This window comes from Eurosta solidaginis, chromosome 4 (genome assembly GCF_040869045.1).
Source record: "Eurosta solidaginis isolate ZX-2024a chromosome 4, ASM4086904v1, whole genome shotgun sequence".
NCBI classification, from domain to species: domain Eukaryota; kingdom Metazoa; phylum Arthropoda; class Insecta; order Diptera; family Tephritidae; genus Eurosta; species Eurosta solidaginis.
Window position 1 is genome coordinate 118,782,455 of NC_090322.1, and position 27,218 is coordinate 118,809,672.

The window sequence follows — 27,218 nt, forward strand, 5'->3', positions numbered from 1 at the left end:
CATTAGCGCCAACCACGAGCGCAACAACCACCAGACGTACCGCCACCACCAGCTGCAACGTACACAGCGGGGCCGCGAACATAGGCCTGCGGCCACTAATGTTAACACCTACAACAGGCGGTACCACCGACACCAATACTAGCCGCATCTTTATCAGCTACGACCATAACGGCTACAACAATACTAGCCGCATCTTTATCAGCTACGTCCATAACGGCTACAACAATACTAGCCGCATCTTTATCAGCTACGACCATAACGGCTACAACAATACTAGCCGCATCTTTATCAGCTACGACCATCGGGCTACAATATACCAGCTACAATGACAACCACAGGGCAGCGAACATAGGCATGCGGCCAGGCCAATTGCGACAACGAATATCAGCGGTTAAAGCGGTGAGTTCGTTCCAATACTGAACTAAATATACGTATGTGTAGCCTCAACCTTGTTCTTTAGCAAGCTGCATCCACTTGTAGTAAAGTTCACTTATTATGCCATGCAAAAAAAAAGTAGACGTAACGTAAAGTGAAGTAAGGAGGTTTAATTAACTTAGAAGCATAAAAAAAAAGGAAAAAAACAAAACATATCTTAATGGTCATAGGTAGGCAATTTGTACTGCCCGTGAAACAAAAAAAAAGTTTCAGGTATTAAAAGTTGCTTTGCGTTACAGTAAAATTTTACTATTACTTTTTAATTAATACAATTGTTGCGGATATGTTTTTGGAATGATAGATAGATAGATAGATTGATATTTATTATTAATATGTTTACATATTTTTTGATTTCACAATAAATTTTAAATATCACAAATTCATTTTCAATTCACAGACGTGTATGATATATATATATATTAAGTAATAAAAAGTAAAAAGTAATAAAAAGTATTTTAGCCTCGAATAAGATCTATACATAGCCGTTTAAAATTCATAATATTATTCTCTCGTTTGATATAATCAGGTAACGAGTTAAATATGTTAAGGCCCTTATATAATAATGTGTTTTGGGCTGCAGTAGTCCGCTGTAATCCTAGTCGAAAGTCATTCGCATTCCGCACAGCATATTGGTGTGTATCTCTAACATACTGAATGCAACTTGTTAAATACATCGGCGCCCTGTTCTGTTTAATTTTAAAAATCATTATTAGTGTATTGAGCATCAGTTTTTGCTCAATATTTAGCCATTTCAATGTTTCAAGCATGTGACTTATTGGGGTGTATTTGTGGCATTTTATTATTGATCTCATACATTTGTTTTGTAATTTCTGTATCCTTCCTATTTGTGATTGGTTACAAGATGTGTACAGAATTGTGGAACAGTATTCAAAATGTGGCTTTATGATTGTATTGTATATTTTTATTGCTGTTAAAGTGTCTAATTTATTTCGTATTCTTCTAAAGAAGTAAAAGCAAAAGGTATTGATATTGTTTCTGTAAGGAATAAAGTTTTATTGGTAATTCAAGTTCAATTGCATTATCAGTTAAAACGCATTAAATTTATATTAAGGGATGCAATTAACGAGTAATGCAAATTAACTTACATTACCAACAAAAAAAAATATATACTATTTCTATAATCTTTATCAGTAAACTGCTAAATTTAGTGATAATGTAAGTTACAGTACATGCAAATTGTTATTGCTTACTGCCATCTTACTAACTGCAGCATGCCCGTGTAAATTGTGAATAATTAATATGGCATCTACTTTATTGTTTTTTTTTTCATTATCAACCTCAACTCAAGAAGTGAATGCATTGTCGAGTTTAACTTACAAATCATAAAATTTGCAGTGGAACTTAAATTGCTTCATTCTACATGAATATATGTCAAAAATAAATTTATACATATTAAAGTAATATTATTATATACATACATGAAACCTTACAAATTTGAATTATTTTCTTTGTTCTTTCATTTTATTATTTTAATTTTATTTTTTTGACTGAGTTGAACTAAACACAAAACAATACCAGCACTGACTGGTACAGTTTACGTTTCACCTGAACAAGTAAAACGATTTCATTAATTTCACTATAAATTTAAAAGTTCACTTTTTGCCTGAACATGTAAAACGATTTCGTTAATTTTGCCATAAATTTAAAAGTTCACGTTCTACATGAACAGGTAAATGATTTCGTTAATTTTTCTATGAATTTAAAAGTTCACGTTCTACCTGAACAGGTAAATGATTTCGTTAATTTTTCTATGAATTTAAAAGTTCACGTTTTACTTGGACATGTAAATGATTTCGTTGATTTTTCTGTGAATTTAAAAGTTCACGTTTTACTTGAACATGTGAAATTACGTTTATAACAATTTTCTTAGTACATAGTACATATTAGTGTCATTATACTATGTGTTATACCGAATTGATGTTTTGTTAAACTCAAAATAAGTCTACTACAACAACATATTAATTTTGTAAGGGGGCCCCAATTATCGGAAGTTGTATCCAAACTGTACAGCCCTAAGATAGGTTTGTGAATGAAAAGAGAAAGGGCATTTAACCAAATTTCTACTTTGTATGTAATCTATCTACTATTCATAAGCACATTTATTTACAATTTTTTTTTTTGCACCAAGCGCTTATAACCCTTGTCAAAAAAAAAGGAGGTGACATAATTATAGGTATAGCTTTAAATATTCCTTTCATAGCATACATACTTTAGCAATAATGATATCTGAATAAACTTGTAATTAGAATGGGAATGCTGGTGTCTACATTCGTTTAGAAGGTACTTAGGTAAATCAGGTAAGCGGTCACCGAAATTTAGGTGCGTCGGTGGCCATGGTTTTTGAGGGTGGGACAAGCACCGGGCGTCGCAACAACACCTGCAGCGCCTCCAAGATATATTCGGCCCTTTTATTTATATTTTTATTTTTCAGCCGTTTTTTTTTTTAGTTTGATTTTTAACTGTTAATAACCGGTCATCTCCGGTTCGGTAATTTTTTTTTGCGTTTGATTTTTTTTGAAATTTAAAATTTTTGAATGTTAACGGTCTGTCCGTGACATCCGGTTCGGCCGGATGTTGTTTTATTTTGAATTATAGGCGTTTTGAGTCGGTCTCTGCGCTTCTGTCAGTTTATTTTGAATTTGACAGCTGCTAGTTTCATAGGCATGATAGAAACTTTTTTTCTGTTTATGGCGCAGGAACAGTAAGGTTGGCAAGGACCCGCCCCAGCCGACAATGACTAGCCAATGTGCACCACCACATCATGCCGACCGCCTTCCTTACTGCTTCCACTGTAAATGCGATTCCATAACACTGCTTTTGCTCATATGAGTATTAACTGAATTTTCCGTGGATTCAGGGTTAGTTCTATGGAGCAATGGATGATGGCCCATCTTACATTGATTAATTCCGCAAAGGGTTGTTAACCTACAGGAGTTACTGTGCGGTCGTAAACACCGGCGGCATAGTTTATGTGTACGCACCACCTTCCACTTAGTCGCCCTTGACATACCCTTAAAGGTAGAACAATTAGGAAGTGAGTGAGAATCTGATTTGCAAACGATACATCTTACCATATTTTGCTCTCCGGTGTTCGGACCCATGGAAACTTCAGAGTGCATATTTACCGAGCTGCGTATGCAGTCACCATGAAGGGTACTCGGTACGATAACGGTATTGGCTCCTTGTGCCAATTGGAACAACCATTGGCTAAAATGTTCCAAATTGCTTTCGTTCAATGTTAATTTGTGCATTCTCCAGAACGCTTGGAAGATGCTAGGCAGCTTGCCCACCAACCTTTGTTCCACTTCAGGGTTATTCAGATGAGACTGTAGCCCAGATGCTTTCATGGTTGCGCATACGTTTTGTACCTCTAAAGCAAAGTTTATCAGGGTCTCTAAGTTGTCAGATGTTGGGGGTCGCATGTTTTTAATTTGCTGTAGCAAAACGTGGATGATGAGTTCGGGTCTGCCGAATTTCATTTTTAAAGTTTCAATTATTTGTGGCACGCATTGGACGTGCAATAACAGATTTTTAACTGCTTGCCGAGCAGGACCATCTAGGGCTTTTCTCAGACGTAGGAGGTTCTCGTCTTGTGAAAACCCACAAATTTCTGTAGTCTGGTTGTATGTTGCTAAAAATAAGGGCCACCCTTCCGGTTTCCCAGTAAACTTTTGAAGCTCTTTACCTACACTGGTGCGCGTTGCTAGTTGGTTACGTGTTAGCCGGCGATGTTGAGTTGGTTGTGGTTCATTCCTGCGTATATTGGCTACGGCTGGTTCACAGTTTGGTGGGAGTAAATTTGGTACCCATTGTGGAGGTAGTGTCAGATTATTTAGCTGCCGTGGGTGGTTCCGCTGGGATATTTCATTTGGTCTACCCCTTGGAATGCTCCCTCAAGTTGTCGTGGTTGGAGTCGCTATCGGAGCTTATTTCATCTCTTTGCTCTAAAATTTCCTTTCGTCTATTCAAAAGTTCTTGCCTTTGCCTTAGAATGTCGGCTTCTTCTTTTAAAATCTGTTCTTCTTCGAGCAAACGACATTTGACGGCTGATGAAGGACGCGATGCATTTGATCGGATGGATCTCGTTCTGCTCGGAGGACGTAACTCTTCCAGTAGTAGTAGTAGGCTTCGCAATGGTGATGTCGCTGTAGCAGCCTAGCCCTGAAGTGCTGGTAGGCTGGGAAATAATGGCAATGAGGCTGCATGTGTCAAGCTAGCTTGTTTATGTAGCGATATTTCCAAGTGTTGGTTGTCTACGAACAACTTCGTTGTTTCAATGTGCGCTGCTGTTTCAGTTGTAGTGGTAAGTGAAAGACTTGTATCTGCATGTTCCGGCTTAGTTGCTGATGCGCCATTGGCAGGATTAGCTTTAGAATCATGTGTGACTGGTGCTCTAGTGATCTGGCTGGAGATTCGAGGGTGGAGCAGGTATTGCACACCCATTCCCGTTTACTCACACTTCTGTCGACCTCAGCGCACTTTTTATGATATTTTCGGCTGCACTTCATGCAACGAACCATGTGCGGATTGTCTACTGCTTTGCAAAGACCACAGCTATAGATTTTCAGGCTTGCGCCGCTGCTTTTCTTTTCGTCAGACATTTGTGCAAGAAGAAGTTTTTTAAGATGTTGAAGCGAATAAAAGAAGAATTTCTTTGAACGCGCGGTACAACTGAATTCAAATTTTATTTAAACAATAATATACATATAAGACATTGAAAAATAATTTATTAAGTTATCAACGACGTTAAAAAACTTGTCTTCCTGAGTCTGAAGTTGCCAAAAAAATCCGCTATTTTTTCTTTCGCATGTATATCAACTGTCATGAATTTCAATTTTCTCATTCCTTTCATTGCCCAAGCAGAAATTGCCACGTTGACAGAAGCACGAAGTTTGACGTTCATCGATTACTGCTGACTTGTCAATCGTAGCTTGACACGTTGGCAGGACACAAGTTAAAGCTGGAGACATTGGTGCTTTATCGGTAATCGTATCGGTAACCTTATAACAGCTGATTCGACCAACCTTATGAGAATCAATGCAATCGATCATTGGTGCCGCTAAGGTCGTAACCGTATCGTAGCCAACCAATTGGGTTTTGGTTTACCGTCGTAACGATAAACAGCTGATTACGTTAGGGATACGGATACAGCGATACGACATACGGCACCAATGACTCCGGCTTTATCCGTCATTCATAGCTTGTCACTCACGATGAATAGTTTCCAGATCTTTCTCAACAGACAATATGTTCAATATGGCGGCGCCTATCTTCAGCGGGTGATAGAAAGAAATACAGAATGAGACAGCGATAGTCTATGCAGAAGATATCACACTTAGTTATCATTCACAATGATTGACAGTTTATGTGCGATCGGCAGCAACAAAATACACAGGAGGGTTGCATTTTCACTTCTGCTTCTAGGTAATTGTACCATGGTGCGTGCACACTAAGCGACGCGACAAAATATTCGCATGTATTCTTATAGCTGCGACACATAAGCAGTTTTTCATATAGATGACACAAGCTTATGCATTATGAGTAGATTGCACGTATTTTTATGGAGAACGGTAGAATGAGCGACACTGGCGCAATCTGATATTGAAAAGTAGCCATCTCCCAAATTTTGTTCCAAGTAAATCATAAGAAGAAGAATTTGACATTTGCTTTGGCAAAGGGTGTTGGCACACTTTGCAAGTGAAATTATTTTTCCTACTGGTTGGTAAATTTTCTAACATTTTTCGCAATTAAAAACTGCAATATAATAATCGATTACGACACAAAATATGTTAGCAAGTATTTTTGTTGTATAGGGAGAATGTTTATAACAGTGCTGCGCGAAATTTTGTATGTGAATGGGCAAGGCGTAATAAACTTCAATTGCCAAGTCTGAAGTTCCTTCATATTTACAAACGCAACATCTTGGTTGATTGTGGCGATGTTGTTGGAATGCATAATACTAATTTCACACAGACGGCTTATTGAATAATAAAGGCAGTTTTCTACATTAAGACGCTTATTGAGCTCAATCTTCCCTACAAAATTCGAATCTATAATTATTTCATTAGCAGCTAATCGACTGCCTAATGAAGTCAAAAGCACAATGCAACTCTGTTGGCCGCGTTCCGCTTCTTAGTTTTTGGTGTGTTCAGTGCTTAAAAATGTCATTTGTCAAAGTAAATGTCATTGTCTGCATGGCGGAACGATACAAGGTGGCCGCATCGAACAACTGATTATAACCTTTTTTATTTGATTTGATACATGAACTACGATTTTGACATTTGTCCATCGAATTTACAAGTACATGGATTTTTTTTGTTTGTAGGTATGTCACCATGCTCCCACCTTGTATCGTTCCGCCATGATTGTCTGTCTCATCGTTCATACTAATCGAGCAATTACTTCTGTGTGAAAGCAAAAAATTTACGATTTCATTAGCAGATGAAATGAGATCATTAAGTTTCTGTTTGAAAACAGTATAGCTTGTGTTAAACGCTCTAAATGAAAATTGTCATTGTACCGCGGCCTTTATGGAACCATGCACATATATCGACAGTCGGATGACACGACACGACCAAGTTGACCAATTAAAGTCCGTGCACACTAAGCGACGCGACACGTACCGACAAAATATTCTTTGCATGTATTCTTATGGAACCATGCACACTTAAAGCTGGAGACATTGGTGCTTTATCGGTAACCGTATCGGTAACCTTATAACAGCTGATTCGACCAACCTTATGAGAATCAATGCAATCGATTATTGGTGCCGCTATTGCCTCACCTTTAGTTCTAGGGCAGTGAAATTTTTTATTATATAAACATCGGTTAATTTTGGATACACAGTCTAAGCTTCTAAAACTTTGGTTATGCATTACGGCGTGATATGTTGTGTTAAACTTCAGCAGTTGCCAATTTCTTTTCAGAATCTCCAAATTGTTCACCTCTTACAAAGCTGGTTACCTTGTGGGAGGTAGTTGCCAAATTTAAACTGCTTTGGTGTTTTTTTGAAGAAAGATGACTTGTTATGCTCGATCTACCGCCAACTTCAGTGGTGAATTCAGCTGAGCAAATGTCGCATAAATGTATGAAAGCGAATTCTGCCTTTAAATTTTCGGTTAACGGGCCGATTCTGAGCGTTACCGGTAAAATAATCCCCAGAACATTATGTAACCGAAAATCGTTTCCAGTTCTTTTATTCGCGATTCTGGCCAAAGTGGTAACGCTGTCATCATCGAAAAACTCACCAATGTCTGTGGTGAAATTTAAAAGTTGGTTTTCTTCGCTTTATCCATGGCGGAACGATACAAAGTGGCAGCATGCGACAGCTGAATATAAACTTTTTTATTTGATTTGATACATCAACTTCCGGCGCAGTTCGATTTTGACATTCGTCCATCGAATTTACAAAAACAAAGTACATGGAATTTTTATTTATGTTTGTAGGTATGTCACCATGCAGCCACCTTGTATGGTTCCGCCATGGCTTTACCGAAAATGTGTCACTCGTAGATACGAGGTTAACAAATAAATGAAACGATGTGTATATATGTACATACATGCATAAGATTTTACATAGTTATATTGTAATTTATTCTGTGAAAATACATAATGTAAACAAATATATAATATATAGCAAGAGGCAACACTATTTTACTATTATCTTTACTTATTTCCGCATACAATTCTTCATTTTTCAGTTTTGCCTGTTTCTAAACAACAGCTGTTGTTTGGTTATTTCGATGTAACCATCTACTTTTGTGGGTAAAAAATTATCCGGCTACTTTCGCGGATAGAATACCAAAAGGGTGTAAAAGTTTCCACATGATTTCGTTACCATGGTAAAGAATGTTGTTACCACACTAGAATCGGGGCGTAAATGACATTTTCTTTTTTCCCCACATATTCAAAGCTTTTTTCGCTCTCCACTAACACATCGACGTTTCATGCTGTCATCGAAATGACAGTTCATTAATTATTCCGGAAAACGTTGAAACGCAGAAAAATATCTTTGGTTACTACGAAAAATATCTTGTGCTTTTAGTTGTGACATGTGACGGCAAGTAAAAAATTTGTTGCAGAGAACACCTTTTTGCGTTGGCGGCCTTCCCCAAAATAACATTAAGTTAATTTTAGTTGTGACATGTGACGGAAATTAAAAATTTTGCTGCAGAGACCATCTTTGCGTTGGCGGCCTTCGCCCAAAATAATATTAAGGGTAACGTTGTACAAGACGGTGCACCACCTAATTTAAAAATATCAAATGATAATAAAAACGGAGCTCGAGGCGCGTCTTTTGATTCCACGTTTGATAATTTTTGATAAAAATTACGTGGTGTACCCTCTTTTAAATCGTTACCATATTAAGTTGTATAGAATCGACGGGATGGCCTACAAGGTTTCATGTCATACCAAATCGCTCCCGATATGGTCGGCCTAGTACCTTAATGGTTCCCGGAACGTACCCGATCTGCATCCGGCAAAGGACCAACAAAGTCGATAACGGGGAGTGTCCTTATCGGGTAATAGTCTAGTTGAGGGGTCGACTGCTAATACGCTACCAAAAATATCGAGAGAGGTGTCAAACGACGCGTATTAATCTCGAGAATAATAATCCGAAGGCGGAAAAGAAAAATTTTATCTCTGTCCGGAGATGTTTGAAGTTGGGGATTTCCATGTGGTTGTTGTTGTGTTCGTACCCCCAAAAAAAATTGTGCATCACCGTGGCGGTATCCACGGTTATACCACACACCCGGACGTGGTATGGCGTAGCCCAGGGTTATTTTTTATAATCGCGGCCGAAGGCCGCCAACGCAGAAAGGTGTTCTGCGCAAAAATACTATGGATCCGACCCCCGGTTTCGGAGATACCCGCGGGTCTTTTTTCGGTTTTTCGTTAATGTCTTTTGAACGCGTTAAAATTTTTATTTTCCGCCTTCGGATTATTAATACTGATGTCAAGACGCGTCGTTTGACACCTCTCGATATTTTTGGTAGCGTATTAGCAGTCGACCCCTCAACTAGACTATTACCTCTTTATCGCTACAACAACATTATTTCCTTTCTGATTTTCATTCATATGTATGTGCATTTTTAAATAATAAAAAAAAATTTATATTATTCTAAGAGATATCATCTCCGCCGGGTTGCGAATCAGCTCAAAATATGCCAAAATCAATTAAATGCCGATCCACGTGTCATTTGCCAAGGATACAAGGTACTTTACAAGCAAAATGCTTTGGAATACGGTACCAAACTGGTTGGATGTATTTCCCTAAAAAAGGCTGGAACTACGCATCTTGGTTTGCCAGTATTTGCTTCGGTAATTTATATTGATCTGTAGTGATTAAAAATTGCGATAGTAGATAATGTAATGTGAATTAAAATTGAATATGTACCCGGAGCAAAAAAGGCAACTGATCGGCATGCAACTGTTATTTATGTGGCGCCACCGGGAGCTGCTGCTGCTATCCTAGAAGCATTAGAAGCAGCAATGTCTTTGATTTTTTGCATCACCAAAGGTGTGTCATAACATGATATGGTTCGCGTTAAGCACGCTCTTTTAAGGCAAAAAAAATCGCGTCTAGTCAGGCCCGATTGTCCAGGAATCATCGCGCCAGAAAGGGTAAGTAAATTGGCTACCATATTAAATATATAAGCAACATGTATGAATTTTTTAGTGATAATTTGTCATGCTTTTGTTGATAATCAACTGAAGAATGCAAATACGACAGAGTTCGAAGTTCATGTGAAAAGCAATTAATTTTTTTAATTAGCGTTTGGAGAGAAAAATCCATATATACATACATATATGCATAGAAGGGGAGGAATTAATTAGTTATTATTAGTAGATTTGCAAGATTTCTGTCATTTTCCCTGCATCGCAGTTGTCATTACATTGCGTTAAGAGAGGACATCAACACCTTACTACCAGTTAAAATTTTTGTAAATTTTGCTCTTTTCATCACTGTTTCAAAACGTGGAAAGTTATATATGGAGCATTCCATGGTCATTATTAATATTCAATCCCTAGAAGGTTTAATGTAGTCATATCAATAGTTCCCGAGATGGTGGGGCTAGTACCACAATGGTGCTTGTTTATTTATTTATTTATTATTCTAAAAATTTAACAATTAATCAGACTAAGAACTAAAGACCGGAACGTAGATAGATAGATAATTTATTGAGGATTGCACAGTGACTTGCACATCTCCTTCACAGCACCTCATCCTAGCCGACTTCCTTGATGAACCCCAGCAGTGTTCTTGGCTTGAGGGATTAAATGTGGGAATGCTCTGGCCATGGTGAGCCCATAAACTTAGGTCTACGTCTTGAAATTGCGCCGCAATCTAGAAGGATATGGTCCACCGTCCGCTGATCCATCACAAAATCGGTATGTGTTGTTCGATATTATACCCAGCTTTTGCATGTGACTGTTCAGTCTACAGTGTCTAGTATGAATAGCCGTTAGGGTTCTTAGGTTATCTTTTTTATCGAGTTGTGCTGTAACCCCCACCAGTAAGTTAGATTGACTCAGGCCTGGCATATTGCGCCAATGTTCTCTCTTTTCCCTCCCTTCTGCTAATAAATGCCCCTGTGGGCCAACTGGCAGGAACGGCTCGGGATCGATGGGTCATGCAGTTGCTGCCTCTCTTTCCGTGTTGGCCGCCTGCGACCGATCACAAATTGTCATCAATGTCCTCTACCGGGAGTCCAAAGAAACTTTCTGTTTCAACAGGGGTAGACCATAATGAGAGGAGTGTTAGAGGCATTTGTTCCACAATACAGTTAAAGCGATGGTTGGTGTCATGTGGGGACACATTACAAGCAGGACAATGTTTTGTATGTCGGGGTTGATTCTGGATAGGTAAGAATTTAACCTGTTGCGGTATCCAGATGTTGTTGTTGTTGTTGTAGCAATGCTCGCCCCACCTAATAGCCGCGACCGATCACAAATTGTCATCAATATCCTCTAACGGGAGTCCAAGGAAACTTGCCGTTTCAACAGGGGTGGACCATAAGGAAAGGGGTGTTAGAGGCGTTGGTTCCACATTACAATTGAAGAGATGGTTGGTGTCATGTGGGACACATTGCAAGCGGGGCATACATTTTGTATGTCAGGGTTGATTCTGGATAGGTAAGAGTTTAACCTGTTACAGTATCCAGAACGAAGTTGAGTGACACGCGTTTCCCTGGGGAGTATGCGTTCCTCTTCCGCAAGTTTTGGATAATTTTCGTTAAGTACTGGATTCACCGGGCAATTCCCGGCATAAAGGTCCGACGCCTGTTTATGGAGTTCACCAAGGACCTGCTTGTGTTTTTTCACTTCATACGGCTGGGTTCTCAGGTGCCGTATTTCCTCAAAATGCTTACGGAGATGACTCCTTAAGCCCCTAGGCGGTGCTGGTTCCTCAATCAGATGTCTGTTGGGATGCCCAGGTTTCTGGGTATTCAACAGGAACTGTTTGGTCAGCATCTCATTTCTCTCCCTGATGGGGAGTATTCTCGCCTCATTATGCAGATGGTGTTCTGGGGACATAAGAAGACAGCCCGTGGCGATTCTGAGAGCAGTATTTTGGCAGGCCTGTAGTTTCTTCCAGTGGGTGATTTTTAGGCTTGGCGACCATATGGGTGACGCGTAGCATGTAATCGGCTGGCTAATTGCTTTGTATGTAGTCATGAGCGTTTCTTTATCTTTTCCCCAAGTACTGCCAGCGAGGGATTTGAGGATTTTGTTACGGCTCTGAATTCTCGGAACAACTGCGGCTGCGTGCTCACCAAAATGTAGATCCTGATCAAACGTCACACCCAAGATTTTGGGGTGTCGGACAGTCGGTAGCGTAGTGCCATCGACGTGGATGTTCAAAATGGTCGACATTTGGGGCGTCCATGTTGTAAATAAGGTCGCGGAAGATTTAGTCGGTGATAATGCCAGGTTTCGCGAGGCGAAAAAAGTGGAGAGATCAGGTAGGTATCCGTTTATTTTATTGCATAGCGCATCGATCTTTGGGCCTGGGCCTGTGGCCATTATTGTGCAGTCATCGGCGTAGGAAACGATTGTGACTCCTTCCGGTGGTGAAGGTAGCTTAGATATGTAGAAATTAAACAAAAGTGGGGATAGGACACCACCCTGTGGCACCCCTTGTTTAATTCTCCTTGGTTTTGACGGCGGGAATGAAATGTGCCGAGGCGGATTTAATGACCTTACGGAAGGCACGCTCCCCTTGGCGGGCATCAGTCGGGATAGGGAGGGCAGCTAGGCGGCTGTCTGTAAAGGATTTATATTCTTCCCACTTTCCTTTTTTGAAGTTTATGAAAGTGCGTTTTTCAGTGACGATGAAGTCGGCGTTACGCTCAAGCGAAATAAGTATGGGCAGGTGGTCGGATGCCAATGCTACCATCGGCTGCCAGTTGACGCAGTTTACGAGTTCTGCACTCACGATTGAGATATCTGGCGAGCTGTGACAGCTTCCTACCATACGGGTGGGGGCGTCTCCGTTTATTGTGCAGAACGTCGTTTCTTCTATTTGATCCGCCAACATCTCACCCCTACTGTCCGCCCGCAAGTTTGAATGCCATAGATCATGATGGGCATTGAAATCGCCTAAGATAATGCGATTGTTGCCAGTGAGTAAGGCCCTGATATTAGGGCGGTATCCACTGGGGCAACAGGAGGGATGTAGATGTTGATGATTTCTAGGTTTGCATCGCCTGACCGGACAGATAGGCCTTGACGTTCTAAGACATTGTCCCTGCGGTCGATGCCAGGATCAAATATACAATATTGCACAGAGTGGTGTATGATAAACGCGAGACCGCCTCCATTTCCGCTTTCGCGGTCTTTTCTGTGGACGTTATACCCAGAACAGGTCTGCAATGCAGATCTTGCTGTGAGTTTAGTCTCTTGAATCGCAGCAATGCGGATGTTGTGCCGCTTCATGAAATCGACTATCTCCGTAATCTTCCCAGTTAGTTCATTACAGTTTAACTGCAGAATTCTGAAGTGCATAAGGGGAGACGTCGCCACTCTGGAGGTAAGTGACGGGTGACTACGCCTGGGTTGGGGAAGGCCAGGACACAATTGCTGTTGGCGGGTGGAGAAATAACACGTATTTTAAGCTGTATTACCTTGTAAAATTCATTTAATTCAGGTGTAATTCTGTACAAAGGAAATGATTAACTTATTGCAATTATATGATTGTAAATCTAATTATAAGCGTGGTCGTGATCGTGATCGTGATCGCTAAAATACTTGTGCTGCTTGTCCTCCTTGTTCAACGCCGCCAACGAAAAGAAAAAGAAAAGGCAAAGGATCCAATGCAATGCCTTAACGTCAGTTGAACTCGTGTAGGCGATTTACTTGACATACAGACACAAGGTTGCATTTTGAAGTAGAATAAATTTGTAACTTTAGGTACTCAAGGGCGTACTGGTTTGTTGCGCGCTAACATTCCCCCTTCCGTGAACTTCATGCTCTGGCGTGGGGTTCACCGATTTCAGATCGAGGCGCGCAAGTTTCACCACTGGGCGGGTGACCAAGCTGCTGGAGGTTTTGACCACTGCACTCCTGACTTGCCCGTCAGCGCTGCGTATGACATCTAGTACCCTTCCTCTTACCCATGTGTTCCGCTTTGTGTTCTCGTCTACGATTATGACGATGTCATCTGGAGCGATTGGTATTTAGGGCGTATCGAACCATTTTGCGCGTCTGGTTAGACCCGGTAAGTATTCACGGAGCCATCGTCTCCAAAATCGGTCCGCTAAGTCGCCGGCATTGCGAAAGCTTTCGTTCAGCTGTGTAGGAAGACCTATGTCGATGTCATCCTTTTCTCTTATGCCGCTGGAATTGCCGAGAAGGAAATGATTTGGCGTCAGAGCCTCGCTTTCGTGTGAGTCAAGCGGAATATATGTTAGTGGTCGCATATTGATGATGCTCTCAACGTCAGCTAGGGCAGCTCTCAGCACTTCTTCGCGCAAACCACTTTTTGGTAATATGTCCATCAAGACTGATTTCACCGAGCGAACCATGCGCTCCCATGCCCCACCCATATGTGGCGCTGCTGGTGGTATAAAGGACCATTCGATTTCAGGATATTTTTGTATAATAGCGTCAGACGATATTTTCTCGATCTCTTCCGCCAGTATTCGACTGGCGCCTCTAAAATTGGTCCCGTTGTCGGATAGATTTCGCCTAGGAACGCCTCTTCTGGCAATAAACAATTTCAGAATGAGTAGAAATGAGTCAGTCGAGAGTGATGGCGCAAGCTCAATGTGAACAGCTCGAATGGTCATACACGTAAATATAACGCCCCACCGTTTCTCATGCCTTCTTCCTGCCATCACGTCAAAGGGTCCAAAATAGTCAACCCCTGTGTATGCGAAGGGGTGAGTAAATGCTGCAAGACGATATACCGGAAGTCTGCCCATTTCTGGTGGATTTGGCGTGGCCCGTTGGTTGCGACATTGTTGACAGACCTTTGCAACCGCTCTCACTAATGCACGTAATCCCGGAATGCAGAATCGCTGCCTCATCTCATTTACCACTATCTCGTTGTGATGGTGATGGAATTTGCGGTTGTAGAAGTCTCCGATGAGATTTGTAACGCTGTGATGCCGCGGGAGAATTATCGGTTGTTTTAGATCTGATGGCACTCCCCTTGCTTCGTCGATTCGTCCCTTTACGCGCAGCAGACCGTACTTATCTGTGAATGGAGAAAGTTTGTAAATTGAGCTTTTACGACTTACCCCGCCGGTTCTCAGTTGATTGAGTTCTTCGCTGTAACATTCGCGCTGGCACATACGAAATATCAGAAGCTCGGCACTTGTGCAAGTCGTATCGTACAGCAGCATCTGAGTTATAGGGTTTTTAATCGGAGCTCTTATAGTCAATCGAAGAAATCGGAGAACGCACATCTGTGCTGAACGTAGTTTCTCCCATTTGCTGAATCTTTTGGGATCTGGTGATGCACCCTCTTCAACCGAGATGTCAGCTGCTATGTGCTGTATCGTTTCCAGGGTGGATTGCGATTGTTGTATTTCGGATGTGTGCCAGGTAGTGTCCGGGAGTCTCAGAAACTCCGGTCCCGTAAACCATCTGTCGGCGCTGTTAACGTCGAGTTTGGGATTCCACTTAGTGGCGTCGTCCGCGACGTTGTGCTTTGATGGCACCCACCGCCATTCGTTGACTTGTGATTCTTCTAAGATTTCGCCGACGCGTACGGCCACAAATTGGTGGAACTTTCTGGTGTCAGACCTTATCCAGCATAACACGTCCTTCGAATCGGACCAGAAGATACGACGGCTAATCTGTATAGAGATCTCTTGTTGTATAAATTTAGCGAGCCGAAGCCCAAGAATTGCAGCCATCAGCTCAAGCCTCGGAATAGACAGCGGCTTCAATGGGGCGACTCTGGTTTTTGATGCTACTAGGCTGCACTGAACTTCGCCGATTACGTTGGAACGCAGGAATGCTACAGCCGCATATGCTGATACACCGGCGTCTACAAAAACATGCAGCTGGTTATCGTCACTACGGTTCGCCAAGACATAGCAGCGTGGAATTCGGATGTCGTTAATGTATTTCAGCTTACGCACCCACTGCCACCACGCCGATCGTTCTTTGTTATGCACGGGCTCGTCCCAGGCCACCCCTGACCGCCAAACATCTTGCAGAACTGCCTTAGCCTCGATCACAAAAAAGCCTAGCAGTCCAAGGGGTCGAATATCGTCATCACCACTCGGAGCATTTGCCTCTTCGTTGGTATGCTTGATTCGTCAAAAACATCCGGCTTGAAATTATGTTTGAAGGTTAACTCGTCACTGTTCGGCAGCCACCACATGCCGAGAACCTTTTGGAATTCCGAACTTAGCTCGTCAAAGCACTTGTTTATAGACTCTGATCCTCCCACGAGTGCCTGCACAACTCGCGCAGAATTTGACAGCCAACTCCGCATCTCGAACCCGCCTTCACCGTGGATGTGGCGGACATCATTAGCTAAGCGAATCATCTCATCTTCGTCGTCTACGCTATGCAGCCAATCGTCTACAAATGTATTTTGAACGATTGCTGCCACTGCTTGAGGAAGCTCTTTCTCGAAACGTTGCGCATTTTTGTCTTTTATATAGTTGGCTAAAGATGGGGAGCAAGACGCTCCAAACGTCATAACAGTCATAGTCAATACATCAGGCCGCCGGCTGGTATCGCCATCCCTCCAAAGAAACTGTTGCGCCACCTGGTCCTCTTTCCTTACATGTATTTGGTGGAACATTTCACGGATGTCCCCGCATATAGCCACCGGTCGTTCACGAAACCTCATTAAAACACCCACCATCGATCGTAAGAGGTCAGGGCCTGTAAGCAATACGTCGTTCAGGCTTGTGTTTTGCACCTTGGCCGCCGCATCCCATACGATTCGTCTCTTATTTTTGTTAACATTCATGACGGTGAACATTGGTATGAACCAGGACTTACCTCCTTTAGTGACTTCGTTGGCGGAAAGCTTTCGAGCGTACCCCTTGTCGATGTAGTGATTCATTTTCTCAATGACGAATTCTTTCAACTCGGCGCACTTTTCCATCTTTCTTTCAAGACATTGAAGTCGATGATAAGCCATTTGGAAGGAGTCGGGTAAATCAATTATGTCGTATCTCCATAAGAGGCCAGTCTCCCACTTCTTCTCGCATGGTTTATATTTGACTGTATTTTGCATTATGGTATATGCGCGTTCGTCTGCCTTTGACCTGAGCGGTTTGACGGTGGGGCTGGTACCTATCGATTCTATGGAAAAATATGTTCTCATCAAGCTGTCCACTTGATTATCTCGCGTACAGGGGCATACGTGCAACAAGCTTTCCTCTACTGGATGATCGGAATTTTTATGGCCATATACCGACCAGCCTAACTTGCAACGCGCAGCTACTAGATCATCACCCTCGACTTCGTGTACCTCTATCGGAATGGAGAGCTTTGTGTTATCCAAACCTATCAACAAACGTGCTCTGCAATTAGTGTATGGTACAATAGGCAGTGGTCTCAAGGGATGGTGCTCTGCCAGCTCTTCGGCGTTTAGAGATTGTTGCGGTAGTTCTAGGTTAGTGATGGTGCGCACGTTACGCATACGGTATCGCGTTGAGTTTTCTCCTCTGCCAGATATTTCGCAGCCTACAAACTTCGAGTTAGCCTCTTGTTGAGTGATATCGCCTGTCCATCTCAAACAAAGTTCTTCGCTGGGACCGTCAAGCCCCAAGTGCTCGGCCAAGCTATTATCCATCAGTGTGCACGATGCTCCTTCGTCGATGAGGGCAAACGTCTCTAAAGTTGATTTCGGTCCATAAAGAGTCACCGGAATGTAGCGGAAGATTGTTCTCTTGAATTTGCGCTGATGGAATAGGACTGTGGGCCCGTCATTATTGTTCACCTTGCTGTTGTCAGCTCCAAATGATCGACTATGTAATAGTGGGTTGTGGGCCATTCTACAACCGTCAATTCCGCACTCTTTCTTGGATGCACAGCGCCGAAGCAAATGCGTTTCGAAGCAACGGATGCATAGTTTTTTGTCCTTCACCACCTGCCAACGTTCATTTCTGCTCTTTGCCTTGAAGTTTTGACACTCGGAGAGATTATGGTCGTTGCCACACAGATGACAGAGAGGTTTTGTTCTAGCATGCCCTTTGGAATTACTGTCGTGAATGAGGACTCTTTCTTTGTTGCCCCTTCGTCCCGCCTTTTCTTCCCCAGTCGTATAAGTGGGAGAGCTAAGTGGTGTCACTTGGCTGGCGCACGATGCTAGGCCGAAAAGCCAATCATCGAATGCTATAATGTCGACGCGAGCCGTAGTCATTCGACGGCTACCCCAATCTAGTTTCATATCCCCTGGAAGTTTGGCCAGCAACTCATTTATCAACATTGGATCATTAAGATAGTCGCTAAGACCCAACGCCTGCATCGTTGCCCTATAATTTTGAACGGCCAGAGCGAGATCGATTAGGGTGTGCAACCGATCAGTTTTTACTGTTGGCATTTGTCTCAACTTGCGCTGAAGTGTATCGTGGATTACATCGGGTCGCCCGAAAAGCATGCGCAATGTAGCAATGGCAAGGTGAACGGTGGAGGGCATCATTAGTTTCCCTCTCACAGCTTCTAGAGCCGCCCCGCGTAGTGACTTTTGAAGTCGAATTAGATTTTCCTGTTCAGTGAACCCACAACGTTCAGTTGATTGCTCGTAGTTCGTGATGAAGAGCGGCCACTCCTCTGCTTTTCCAGAGAAGAGTGGCAGATCTTTACTAAGCACGTGTCGTGCTGCCGCTTGCGATGGTGTCAGGCTTACGTCCAGATTGTACCGAGGCTGCGTGTATAGACCACCCCACGTGCTGTCGCTGACGGGCGCTAAACCTCCATGTGGTTGCCCGGAACAGCCGTGCACTGGTGAGACGGGTTGGTGTGGTGCGGCAGCGCCATATGTTCCTATATATGCAGTGCCCACGTTAGCCTGTGATGTATCGAATGGCAATTGCGATGCATGCTGGTCGTTACCCCTTTGAATGGATGTGAAAATGGTACTATTCGGTCCGTGACGGCTCTGACCGTACACGCATCCAGATGGGTGAGCAAACGTTGAGTTTAGCTGAGGTTTACCAATATAAGAGGGTACACCATTATAAAGATATTGGTTATGCAACATATGTGTGCTAGTATAACATGGCTGTTGACTTATGGGTACACCCAGGCCTCCGAGCCCGGCATGTAGCGATGTGTATGGTGACATTTGGTAAGCACTATTCGTGGAAAATATTGCGGACACACTCCCTGGCATTGTGGTAGCAGGTGTTCCAATTGATAAATTACCCGCCGAAACATGTGATTGTGGATTACTGCTGCATGTACCAATAAGCGGAGGTGCATCACTAACAAGGGAAACTTCGGAATTTTGCAAGTCATTCATGGCGTGTTAGCAAATGGCGGATGCGTAGAAACAATATATTTTCCACAACGTGCTTTCGTTTGTCGTTTTCCACAAGTATTTTAGAATGTTGGCGGGTGGAGAAATAACACGTATTTTAAGCTGTATTACCTTGTAAAATTCATTTAATTCAGGTGTAATTCTGTACAAAGGAAATGATTAAGTTATTGCAATTATATGATTGTAAATCTAATTATAAGCGTGGTCGTGATCGTGATCGCTAAAATACTTGTGCTGCTTGTCCTCCTTGTTCAACGCCGCCAACGAAAAGAAAAAGAAAAGGCAAAGGATCCAATGCAATGCCTTAACGTCAGTTGAACTCGTGTAGGCGATTTACTTGACATACAGACACAAGGATGCATTTTGAAGTAGAATAAATTTGTAACTTTAGGTACTCAAGGGTGTACTGGTTTGTTGCGCGCTAACACCTAGGACTGGGCGTCCTTGGGCAAGCATTGGGGTACCCGGATGATTTGGGTTTGCGGCCTGGCAACATGGCGCGATGAAACCCGTCGGGGGGTTGCCGTCGCGGAGACCAGAACATCTAGGGAAGTGGCACCACCCAAGGCAGGAGCTGCATTGGGCGGATGTCGCAAACATATATATTCTGTGCTGGCAAACGGTGCAAACGGAGGTAGGGACTAAGAGTCTGTTTCCCTGACCTACACGATTGCTGCCGGAAAAGAGGGGGGGAGAAGACGGGGGCAGGGGCTGCTGCTCAGCATTGCTTCCGACTCTACAACGAAGATTGTAGTTATGAGTGGTAGCAGCTGTTTGAGTTGTTGGCGCCGTGGGGCGCGAGCAGCAGCGGGTACTTGTTGTGGCTTGCTGAGCAGCGGGGCTGCTGGAAGGTAGTGGGGGGCGCTTAGACGTAGACTACGGGACGCCCTTGGGCGTGAACAGCAAGGAGCCACAAAAGATTTATAAAAGTTACGTGGACGTCTGGTTTTGCGATCAAGCCCAGAACAACCTGTCCGATGCAACCATCCCTTGCACGAGACACACTGAACAGAGTATGACCGTCCTAAAAAGATTCTTTTCCCGCAGATGCAGCAAAACCATTTCTTAGGACCGGGGTCAGGAGACGGACTCGGATTGGATTCGATGCCTTCCCGGAGTAAGAGAATATGGAGCAGTCCTGCTGCAAGGAGCTGCTGGGAGGATGACAATTTGTGGGAGGGACGAAACAAATTAGATGGGGTCACACTGAAATGACAGTCCTTGGTCGGGAAAAATCCCGAGTCGCTCCGGTACATAGAACCGACTGCCTTGGGAAGCGACGGTATCCAGATCGAAGTTGAGAGTGACTACTCGCGTTTCCCTAGGGAGAGTGCGTTCCTCCTCTGCTAGTTTTGTTCTTTGAGAACAGGAATCACCGGCATAGAGGTCCGACGCCTGTTTGTGGAGTTCACTGAAGACATGCTTTTGTTTTTTAGCTTCATACGGCTGTGTTCTCAGGTGCCGTATTTCCTCATAATGTAATGTGAGTGATTCCGATCAGCAACAGTAAATATCGGCTGAAAATACCGAATTCCAGCGAAATTAGTTTTTGGAACTGTTTGGAGTTACAGGTGGCGACCGATTTTCTTTTCCATAGGGCCGGATGCATTGTATTTTGCTGCTTCCAATATTACCATTTCCTTTTCGCGCTCCAGTCTCGGATATATCATGTAAAAAATAATTTATTTAATTTAATTTAATTTATTTATTATTACGGCTGTTTAGGCCTAAAACTTAAACTACTAAGTACAATTCATTATTATATCACTTATTTCTATTGAATATGCTGTTGGAATGCCATGTTATTCCGATCAGCATATTTACTGGCGTGACAAACGGACGAGTCTGGGAGCCAGTCATTTAAGGAAGGTTGGAAAGGACGCGTTTCCAATCCTCCAGTGCTCCCAGCTTAAGGCAACAAAATTTGAAACTTATATTTTTCAAATATATTTGTATTTTAAGCTGTCAGAATGTATTGGTCTCCGATCAACACAGCTAAACCTGTCTTTGGATGTTGGAAATTGAAAATAACGTGTACCCAATCACCCCTCCACTTTGTTTAGTAAAGACGCTGTCGGAATGCATGAAGATTCCGATCAGCACAGCTCAAAATATAATGGGAGGTTGAAAAGGACGTGTTCCCACTCTCCCCTGCTCCAACTTTTGTTTGACCTTATTTTGGTTACACATCATATAATTTTATTGTTATATTAATGCTGTCGGAATGCGAGTGATTCCGATCAGCTACAGTAAATATAGGCTGAAAATACAGAATTCCAGCGAAATTAGTTGTTGGAACTGTCTTGGAGTTACAGGTGGCGACTGATTTTCTTTTCCTTAGGGCCGGGTGCATTGTATTTTGCTGCTACCAATATTACCATTCCCTTTTCGCGCTCCAGTATCGGTATATCATGTAAAAAAATAAAAGAAAAAAAAAACTTTATCTTATTGGAAGGGTTTTACAATGCTCCAATAAACTTTTTTTAAAAGTATTGAAGTTATTACTACTTTTTATGTGATTAGGAAGTTCATTCAAATATTTCAGGCCCTAAAAAGATTCTTTTCCGGCAAACGCAGCAAACCCATTTCTCAGTACTGGGGTCAGGAGAAGGACCCGGATTGGGGTCGATACCTTCCCGGAAGAGGAGAGTATGGCGCAGACCCGCTGCAAGGATCTGCTGGGAGGTTGACAATTTGTGGGAGAGACGCAACAAATTAAACATTGAGTCCGCCTGCTGTTGTTGTTGTTGTAGCGATAAGGTTGCTCCCCGAAGGCTTTGGGGAGTGTTATCGATGTGATGGTCCTTTGCCGGATACAGATCCGGTACGCTCCGGTACCACAGCACCATTAAGGTGCTAGCCCGACCATCTCGGGAACGATTTATGTGGCCACATTAAACCTTCAGGCCATCAGCTTCCTCCCACCCCCAAGTTCCATGAGGAGCTTGGGTCGCCAGAGCCTCGTCTGTTAGTGAAACAGGATTCGCCGCGGATAGGTGAGATTGACAATTGGGTTTGGAGAAGCTATATATTGCGCTGGCAACCTGAAGGGTTGCGCTACATACCCCTTAAATCTGGTAATTTAGTCGCCTTTTACGACAGGCATACCTACCGCGGGTATATTCTGACCCCCTCACGCGCTGGGGAAGAGTCCGCCTGCTCATTACCCTCCACTCCCCTGTGGCCTAGGACCCAGTGCAACAGTACTACGTTGTGTGCTCCTATTGATTCAGCTTTTCTACGCACTGAAGGACCAGTGCTGACTTTATTTCGAACGCCGCAAATGCCTTTAGTGGGGACTGACTGTCTGACTGAGTATGGCAATTGTTTCATTGGGGTAGATCTAGAAGCAGCAAGTGGCTTAAGTTCTAGGAAGCCGCTAACCCTCTGGAGCCATGAGAAGCGTGAGTGCACTTTGGGTGTCCCAAGACAAGTTCCGTACCTGCTCCGAATAATTTGTAGCTATCTAAGCGAAAAAGTACTCCCTTTTGATACAGATGAGGGACTAAGAAAGCATAACACCACGGGCGGTGTCCCTCAGGGATCTGTTCTAGGTCCAACTCTTTGGAATGCGATGTATGGTGGGGTGCTACAAATCGACCTTCCCGGAGGCACGGAAATTGTCGGCTATGCAGATGATATTGTCGTAGTAGCAGTGGCCAAGAAACTTGATCTGCTCCAAGCATTATGTAATGACGCCGTGGGAAGAATAAAGGAATGGTTGAACACGGGGTTGGAGATGGCTAGCAATAAGACAGAAGTGGTTCTGATGAGCTCAAAGCGGACTGTGGATGAGTTGGTCCTAACCATAGGAGATTATCAAATAAATTCAAAGCCCTCCTTGAAATATCTAGGGAGTAATCATTGACTCAAAACTAACTTTTAGTGAGCACTTCAGGGCGGTGGGTGAGAAAGTTTCTAGAGTTAGTGGAACGCTAACGCGAATAATGCCCAACATCGGCGGCCCAAGCGGATCTACCCGTCAGCTATTATCCAACGTAACCAGCTCTATAATATTATATGCAGCACCAGTATGGCACAGATCTAAAATGGTCCACCAAAAAGATATACTAGCAGCCTACCGCATTACTGCTATACGAATAGCATGTGCTGTTCCCACGACGCGATCCATGTTTTATCCAGGAAAATCCCAGTAGATCTACTCTCAGGTGAAATGGCCTATCTGTATGGCATTGGATTCAGCCGACCATCTGAAGATGCTAAGAAAAGCGCAAGGTCACGAACAATAGTTAGGTGGCAAGAACGGTGGGAAGATTCGAGAAAAGAGAGCTGGACCTTCATGCTAGTCTGGAATATAGCGTAATGGTACAAGCAAAAACAAGGCGAACTAAATTACCATCTCACACAGATATTGAGCGGGCACGGTGGCTTCAAGGAATATCTACATAAGCGTGGGGTAGCGTAGTAATTTGACGTTCTTAACGTTAATAAACGAAACGAAATGACTTCGTTTCGTTTATTAGCGTTGATTATCGTAACGAAATGATATCGTTTCGTTCGTTAAGCATGCCTGGATTAAACAGTCATCTGTATTTATTTGTTATTGTAGCACGTCTAATTAATTTACTTCGTAACATAAATCAATTGTCCCTTGTTATAATTTTATGTTCTCTATGAATGCAACAGCAAAGTATCTTTGGGTACCCCTGCCAACGGAAGATGCATAGGCATGGTGGAGGTTCATTTGAAGTTACTTTACCAGGTCCTGATTCTAGTTATCTGAAAATTCTCTTGTGCCTTTTGCCTCTCAGAAAAGAGCTATGTGTGGAGCCCTATTTATGGAACACTTTTCAGCTTATATTAAATACTTTTAATCTATTCTTACTGATATGAGTTTCTTTTTCATTCTAGGTAATTTGATTTTGACGATGTGAGGATAGAAATATCCCAAATATTCCAGCTGTGGCTGTAAGAACATACATTTGCTCAAATTAGAAGAAAACTGCACGGTTGAGCACATCCAGTACCTACGTTTATACAAGGAGGAACACCACACTACTTTCACGGGGATGTAGCCACCGATCACGTTGTTGTAAGAGCTTATTTTAAATATGTTATTCATAAACACGGATTCTAATATTTTGTTTTGGTTTTTACTTTAGAGTCAACCTGTTATATAAGCGTGTCAGCTATGCCTGTAACTTAAGCACCTTCAGATGTAATAGTTACCGCGGGCGCGGTCACAGGAGTAGTTCACTACGTGGGGATTAAACTAATCAAGGACTTTCAATATCGGAAGGTTTTCCAGCACCATAACAACACCAACAATATGTGCAATCACCCGAATAAATTGTACAACAAACGTTAACACCACATCATCAGCCAGCAACAACAACAACAATCGCAACAAGTTGAAACTTCTAAACAATTAATGACTAGTGAACCACCAACATATCCACAATATGCGCAAACATCAACACCAGCTGATGTCGCCTACTTTGCAACACGGTGAAGATGGCCAAGACCATTCTGATTCCAATAAAGGCAAACCATTGGCAAATTTAAAAACTCAAACAGACCACGAAAAATGTTGATAATGGTAAAAATTCTAGTACGGATAGTGAAGAATTTAAACCTAGGAATAAAACTAAACTTCATAAAAACTTAACGGGAGATGACGATGTTTCTAATTCTAATACTAAGGAAGCTGAACCTTTGATCAATATTAAGCTTAAAACAGAGTTATCAAAAAATTACGATGATGATAATGATGTTGATGCCAAGTGCAATGTTGAAAATTATGAAACAGAATCTGAAAATAGTATGAGTGTGGACCTGAAGCAAAACTGTCCTATCCGGTACGACCAGAATTAGATGTTAAGAAAAGAGCCTACATAAAGAGTGCTCAGTATATTTATGAAAAATTTATCATGAGAAAATGCCCAATGTATGAACTTCAATTAAATTCAGCACATTGTTGGAAAAAGGATCTAAACTTAATGCTTCGTCTAGAGAAACCAGAACATTTACAATTTAAATATAACGAACGTGGTGCAAAATGTAAATTGTGTGATTTTCAAACAGCTACACCAAGCTTCAACAAATTATTGGACCATGAGATTTCCATATGCCCAATAGTCATTAGGGGGACTCATGTAACCATATAAATGCCTTATAAAGTGTGTAAACGTATATATTTATCTAGTGCGTAAAAGAGCTGTCAAATTTTGTATGAAAAACCATTTACACAATTTGTATAAATTTACGCGCACATTTCATTGTGTAAACGCGGTAAACTCAAAGGAATACAACTTTGCAGACATTACAGCAGGCATTTTCATCAGAAATCTCCAACATCAGCGTTTTAGTTTTGGGTTTTCACTTAATCTTGGCATTTTTTTATTTGTATAACAGTCAAAAAAATTTTGTTGTGCAATAATACAGCTGACAAACAATCAAGTTTATCAAGAGTATTACTAGGTGCGTTCATATAACCGCGTGTGTAAATGGATATAATTTTACACCTTATAAGTTTATATGCTTTCATGAGTCCCCCTATTATTTAAAATGTAAGTTATGCGATTGGAAGACTAAAATACGTTCAAGTATGAATTTTCATTTACGTGCACAACACCTTGAAACAATTGATGTAACAACGAAAAGTTTAGAATTAACTGTTTGTCCATATTGTAATCAAGAATGTGCATCACAATGGTATTTAAGCAAAATCTTAATACAGGAACATGAGAAAACAGTGGATGAAAGAACAGCATTTCTATGTTTAGAATGTGGTGAAGAATTTAGAACAAATACAAGTTTACGTGTACATGTTTATGAAAAGTTTGCTCATTGTACACCACAAGATTTGAACGGAAATATCTTGAGGGTATTGTTACACCTATGTGGCCTCTACAAGCTATTTATAATGACTAGTATGGAATGAATCCGGATATGGAAGAACACATAGGTGACGAAATGAATCACCATGCTTCCTAATGACATGCTTCCTAATTTCGCTACGTCTGATCTTACTATACCTACCAAACTAATATGACTCTGCAAACTGATGAACTTCAAAACAAGGTTTCGGAAAGGGTACGACTATGAATAGACGTTAATGTATTTATATAGTTTATAAATATAAAAATGCACATATGTAAAAATTACTAGAATAATAGGACATGATTTTAACTGTAAAAACCATTTTAAACATGCATTATTTATGAATTAATATTATTTAAACAAAAAGAACGCGTTTCATTCATATAAAAAGCGAATTGACAAAAGGTAACCGGTACGGGTAACCGATAGGCCAGTTACCCGTGTTGTTGTTGTTGCATATGTTTTGGTTAGCGATAACGAAAACATACCCAATGATTTTTTTTTTTTTTTGGTTTAAAATAGATGGCAAGGAGCAGTGCTCCAACACAGCCAGGTTATCCCTCCTTTTTCGTGATAAATCTCCTAGCACTTCTTGCAGTGCTTGATGTTCTTTCAGTATGTATCATATGATTAAGCCAATTCGGATGTGTTGTCAACTTGCTTGACATGCCAGTGATCAAACCAATATTGTCATGTGCTTTTGCGTGTGTTCTTTTTACTTAAACGAATATTTAGCGCGGTGGACGGTATAAAACCGCACGAAATCAAAATAAAATTTAAAAAACTTAAAAATTAGCTTCAATTTTAATTAAAAAATCTGATAGTTGTGATATTTTGCTGATATCCATGTTGTGAAATATTTCCTTAAAATTATGATTATTAAAAATTTCAAAATCCTCTCTAGCGTTGTTGTGCATGTGGCATTCAAAAACTTTGTGAAAAAAATTGTCTGTTTGGCCAC

The 27,218-nt window shown here is 41.8% G+C and overlaps 1 long non-coding RNA gene across 2 annotated transcripts; it reads left to right on the forward strand.

Annotated features, from left to right (window-relative positions):
• Positions 1–7,414: 7,414 nt before the first annotated feature.
• LOC137250221 (uncharacterized) lies at positions 7,415–26,634 on the forward strand. Of its 2 annotated transcripts, XR_010952873.1 has the most exons (5): positions 7,415–7,541; positions 8,369–8,978; positions 9,583–10,080; positions 24,287–24,467; positions 24,538–26,633. It is a non-coding gene; the product is annotated as an uncharacterized lncRNA (long non-coding RNA). The 2 variants fall into 2 exon arrangements; XR_010952872.1 differs by having other exon boundaries at positions 8,369–10,080; positions 24,538–26,634.
• The last annotated feature ends 584 nt before the right edge of the window (positions 26,635–27,218 follow it).